The following is a 6,114-nucleotide window of genomic DNA, read 5'->3' as shown; positions in this document are numbered from 1 at the left end:
GAGTTTTTCCACTGCTGTAATTCTCCGAGAGAAAATGGTGCTTTTATATAAATAACTCCTTGATTTCCCACAGCCTGTCTCAGAGGTGCTTCTAATACAAGTTCTTCCTCCCCCCCTTTATCTGTTTTGGACCTTGTGTATTTAGCGACGGGACTGACTGCTCATAGCTTCTCGGGCTATCCTGCCCCTTCTTCTACCTCCCTCCCCGTGAGAACCATCTGTATCAAAATCATCCCATTCGCTTTTAATTGAAATTGGTTCATTGGTTTTCAAACTTGTTCCAGGCAAATGCTGATCAGGAACTGTCTCGCTCTTTGCGGCAGTGGAGGGGTAGGGAGGCAGGGGCTGCAAGCAGCTTCTCCCATCCCTAGCTCTGCAAGAGCCGCCTGGGTCGGGGCCATCCCATCTGCCCTCAGCTTTAACACTGCCTGTGCCGCAGGGTGGAGAGAGCGAGCGGCTCCTCCTGTCTCTGGCTCGGAAACTTGCGGTTCTCTGTATTGGGGAATGCCGCCGCAATTGCCCGTGTCCCCTTCTACCTTCACTTCTGTGTTCAGGGTACTCGGGGAAAGGCGGCCAGCCTGCCCCTTCCCCTCCCCCTTTCCTGTCTCTGCCTCTGGGGCGGTCAGGGGGCGGTGGCCAATCCACCCCTGCCCTGCCTCTGGAAAAGTCAGGGGGCGGTGGCATACCTGCCTCTTCTCTGCCTCTGGGGCGGTCAGGGGGCAATGGCCACTCTGCACTTTCTCCGCCTCTGGAAAAGTCAGGGGGCAGCGGCCAATCCGCATCTCTCCTACCTCTGCACTCGCCCTCCGCCCCTGACGAGTCTGGGGGTGGGGGGGCCCCGCGCCGCTCCTCCGGCTTGGAGCCGGCCGCCTGCTCCCTCCCCTGCCCCCGCTCGGACAGCGGCGGGGACAGCGGAGGCGGCGGCGGTGGCGGAGCCACTGTTCGCCCATCCCCCGCCCCCACCTGTGCGGGCTGCCCCGGCGGTGGAGTCGGTGGCGGCGGTGGTGGGGGAGCCACCGCTCCCCCATCCCCCCCTGTGCGGGCTGCCCCGGCGGTTGAACCGGGGGGGGAGACCCCCTCCCATTGCGCAAAGCTTGTGCTACCATATCTGTATCTGTCATATCAATTTCTCTGTCCCTATTAGTATATGTCAGCTTGCTGCGACTTTTTCTTTCCCTTTCTCCTCCTTCAAGTCATTTCCATATTACTTTTGTCTACCACATATGCTTCTTCCCTGTTCAAATACGTAGTAAAAAGTTCTGCATATCTTAGTTCATCAAACCTACGTATGATCTCAATTCTACCATCAGGTCATTAATGATGTTATTTTCCAAACTCCCATAGTGAGGCCAATTTCCTTGACTTAATTTTAAAGTCGGCCAAACCCGTGTGGACAGTCTGATCAATTCTCTGGTGTCCAAAGTAGTTTTTCGCCCTGTCAGCCATCTCCAGTGTTTTATTATCAGCTCTAATGGGCTGTTAGGAGGGATTTTTCCATTCACACCACCCATGTTTGTTCACAGACAGGAAAACTCTGCCAGAGGAAAGCTCTTAACTCTGGAATTCAGCCTGCAATCTGGCCTTGGAATTACAATTTCCCAGGCAGTTTATCTAGATTACTACATAAACACTTCAAAACAGCACTTTAAAATACTAAAAAGCAACTAGTTTTAGCAAGCAGTAAATGCACACGCACGAAAACCTGGTCTCAAAAGGATTCGAGCCCTCAACTTCCCGACGTCCCAACCAACCTCTGAGCCACTCCTGCGGCTGCCTAGGGTGCAGCCTCTGGGCTCTTGTGGACTCCACGGAGGGCGTCCCCTCTTTTCCACAGTTCGCAGGGGAAAAGTTTAAGCTTTCCCCTTTTGTGGACTTTTATGTCCCCAGCATTTCCAACCCCCTTGGAGATCTCCTTCCTTAGTGCTAGCACAGTTTCAGTAAGTACTGATCCCCTTTTCACTCACCTCTTTCCGTGCTTCTGCCTTTCCGTGCTGGGTCCTAAAGTCCTGGTCACAGTCTTAGATTGTTGCTCTGGCCCCTCTGTAATTTGCCGGCAAAGAAAGGGGCAAAGCAAGATGTGTTCCAACCCAAGACTGCGAGTTTCAAGGTCTTTGGGGTCCCTTCGTGGTCGCCAGCAACTGATGCCTTTTCCTGGTCTTAAAATCAAGAGTCATACACGGTTAGAAGGGGAAAAGGGATTTTACCTTGGTATTTATTTTAAGGATCCTTAGGTGTACACGTCCAGGTCATGTGCATCGAGATGCACCCCGCCGAGTCTATCTAAGTCTCCCCCAACATTGGGTATAACATTATAGGTTTTACTAATTAGCAGATCTATCAAAGATTCCCCAATGAGAGGCTCAAGTGAGCCCCCCTCCCCAAGGAACCTTCCCCTGGATGGTTCTATCTTGGTTTACAGAATGTGTTCTGGAGAGGACCTTGGGCTCTGGGGCACACTGATCCCTAGCTACAAAGCTTCTAAAATGTTTGGTCTCTTAGCTTGAAAAACAAGTCCAAGAATGTAGGCAAAAAGCACTAGGAATACAGAAGTTGTAAAAAGGTATAACAGGGGTATAAAAGAAAAGGCAAAAATCTTCATGGCATCATAACTGTATGTAGGAAATTCTCCTGACTTCTAACAGACCAGCACTAGCTGGTCAAAAACCCCACCCAAATCACTCAACCACCATAAACATTTTCCCAGTACCTGCTATTGACCCAAAAGGGATGGAAGGTAAAAATCAAGTCGTTCACACATGAAACAGCATAAACTCATTTAAGGGCCCACGTCAGGCAGGTTTTAAAATCTGTGGTTAGTCCAACCAGTGTCAGCTGGAAAATGCACATCCTCAGGGGCCAGATGCAGTCAGGAGTCCCTGTTAAGTGGTGTCTCAGTGAAGCCCATGCTCATTCTCTGCTTTTGTTGGCTCACAACCACACTCGCACCTCAAAGCCTGTGGAAGGGTTTGTTACCTGGATGTGCTCTCGTATCACCATCTTCATATGCTCCTTGAGTTTACCTCTATCCCACATGATTGCAGTCATGGCACTTTTGCTGGGACAGAAATCACCAAAACAGGGTTTCTCTGTCTTATTTTGTTTAGCATCATGGTGATGGTGGAATGCAAAAGCCCTTTGTAAATACAGAAGCAAAAAGTTTCATCCCAAGACATTGCAACCCTGTCAGGGCAGCTCAGTGAATATGAACCGTTTGTACACAGTCAGAAGGAGAGATGTACCAGGATGTACATCATTAAATGTTGACTCCGTAAGAATAGTATGTTTTATCTTTTTAAATGTTAGCACCTTCCCATCCCACTCCATTGTAACTTGTCAATTCTAATTTCTTTTTAAGTGAACAAACTGTACAGAAAACTGTTGAAATATCTGATTTTCTGTAAAAAGTAATAACAACAATAATTTTTGTTACTTCAAAGTATGCTTGGTATTAAAGTACCTAATAAAGATCAACAATGACTTTTGTAGCATACTAAAAGAAAGTGTGATAGTGCTTTTCTCCAGCTCATCTGTGGTAAGGGCTGCTGTTGTTGGGATTACAGCCCTCTTAAACACAAGCCTGGACACCTCCTTCACGTCTGTACCTACAGAGATCCCTCAGGTATGTAAAGGCCAAGTAAAATCTGATCCCTTAACGAGGGCAGGGATTTGTATGCATGGGTCGAATTCCTAGTATAAGAGCCTTGTTGGTAAATATCTCTCCACCCTCTGGTACCTGGCTACATATCTATAAATGGGCAAAACTATAAAGTTCCTGATTACCCTATTTGGTATAAAACTTGGTTCACAATAAGAGAAAGAAGAGTGTAAATTATTTATAAGTTAATTATGATTAAATAGAGAACTTCCAGGTTTCTAGGATGCTGAAGTCCTGTTCCTTTTAAAAGCAATGCATTTCAGTTAATTCTAAATAGATTGGAAATGCCAAACAAGTGATTTTGATGACACACTAAAGCTCAGAGGTTGATGACCCACTAATTTCACTACATGAAGGTATACCAGAGCCATCAGGGGCTGCCCCACCATTGCAGAGTTTGCAGCAACAGGAGGTAAGTACTTCCTTGTCAAAGAGATGCTGAATTTGCCTCCATGCTGCTGATGCAGCAGTATCTGCATTTGGAGATGATGTAGAAATTATTGTGACTGGGCTCTAATGATGCCCAACCTCCCAGGCTCTGACACATTTCTATCGGCGCAACCGATCAGCTTCCCTCGCACCATCCATCTTTCCCCGTTCTAGGGAGGAAAATGTAATGCTGGCCCCAGCAGCTTTCTGTCTGTTTTCACTCTGCTAGTCTGATGTCATTCAAGCATTTAAAAGTTTTAGTAGCTTCAGCTGGTTCTCTGAGGATTGAAGTGGAATAAGATCTAGATAGTTTAAAAAAATAAATGAAAAACCCACCCCAGATTTGTCCTGACTAGTTTTCACACATTGAAAAGCCAGCCATCTGCTGAATAGCTTCTGAGGTAGTGCCAGAAAGCAACACTTTTTCCCCCCATGTGCTAAAGTCAAGAGGTTTATACATTTCTCCTTGCCAAGGAGCTCTGTGCAGAAGGGAATGGCTCTGCCTGTTGTTGGAGTAGCTGGCAGTACCTGCACACATTAGCCATGCTTGCAGCCATTCCTCCTTGGCCTGTGATCCTCATTGGCTTACATTAATAATTGGAGAAGAGACTTTCACAGAAGGCCCAGAATTCTGCAGAAGGTAGAAGACGGAGTTTAAAAATCCATCCTCTTCCCTTTAGATCAAGTAATGTTTGTGTCATGGTGCTGGAAACACAAAGCCAAGGCTTGCAGTGAGCAGATACTGCCGTGACGCTTTCTGTTACCCATCTGTCTCTCTTAAATTTTTGCTTAGTGTTACTTTGTGCTGCCTTCTGAAATGTCTTTTGCATTTTAAAAAGTAAAGTGATATATCCTTCCTTTCTTTCAGATAGGCCCATGACCCCGCGGGGAGCAGTTACACAGCTTTTCCACTTCACAAAGTCACAAGAGAAGTATTGCCTCTGCAAGAGACAAATCTCCAGGGAAAAAAGTATAAGCAGGCACATCATGCTCATCAACTTCCAAGAGGAGATGTGGTCTCTAATTGCCTACAAGACACTAGAAAGCTCTTCTCCTTTTGAAAAAGCTCCAAAAGTTGCTGCAGAGCACTTCCTGAGATCACTAGTGTGAGACCAGCCTCCAAGTTTGAACATCAACTCAGTCACCTGGGAAAACAGCCTGGGAGTGAAGATGCTCCAAAAAGTTTGGAGCTGGGGCTGAATTTACCTCCACAAACCTGTTTTAAATTAGGATAACAATATGGATTATGACTCCTGATTTTGTCAAGTGCAAATTAGCTTTATAGTAGTCTAATATAGCTGTTAGGATTATTAATAAGCAAAATTAGATATTAATAATTTCTTGGGGCAAAATATGAAATAAAGATTGTCAAAATCCTACATGCTAGAAGTCTCTTTGATATGATTACCACATATTTTACAAAGTATTTCCACAGTTTAAGAGCAGAAGATGCTCTAGATCATCAACTACATTACCAGTTACACAGACTCAGGATTTCCCTGTCAGATCTCGGCACAGGAAGGAAGGAGTTTTGCTCTGCCATAGCAAAAACCAGGCACTTCATCACTTTGACAGCCCTCAAGCATGGCTTTCTCAAAAGATACCAGGCAGGAGTCTGGGATGTCAGCACAAATGTCAGGCTCACAGGTATGCAATCAGCACCTTGATTCTCCTTTATTTAACTTTAAGCCAACACAATTCAAAACTAGTAATAAGCTAAGTGGCAGATGTTCAGTATGAAAAAGAAAATTAGGTCTCCTCTCTACTTGCTTTGGTGTTTTTTCCATTAAAAAAAATGAAATTAGTTGAAGTGTCACTGGAATATTCTGAGGGTCTACTAAGTGCTTGCTGTGTTTGTATTGTATTTGTATTGGTATCTCAAATGGCAATTGAAAGTAACATAAAGTACTATGGTCCTCAGGCCAGGAGCTGAGATGGTTGGTGAGGGAGTTTTCTAGAAGAGCTTTTAGGTGATAAGCTACTCTACATGCCATCAAGAAAGGAGCTGGTTTATTCAATATAGCTGAATT

This window comes from Aphelocoma coerulescens, unplaced genomic scaffold (assembly GCF_041296385.1).
Source record: "Aphelocoma coerulescens isolate FSJ_1873_10779 unplaced genomic scaffold, UR_Acoe_1.0 HiC_scaffold_63, whole genome shotgun sequence".
Classification (NCBI taxonomy): domain Eukaryota; kingdom Metazoa; phylum Chordata; class Aves; order Passeriformes; family Corvidae; genus Aphelocoma; species Aphelocoma coerulescens.
The sequence above is the reverse complement of the archived record's forward strand: the minus strand, read 5'-3'. Positions refer to the sequence as shown.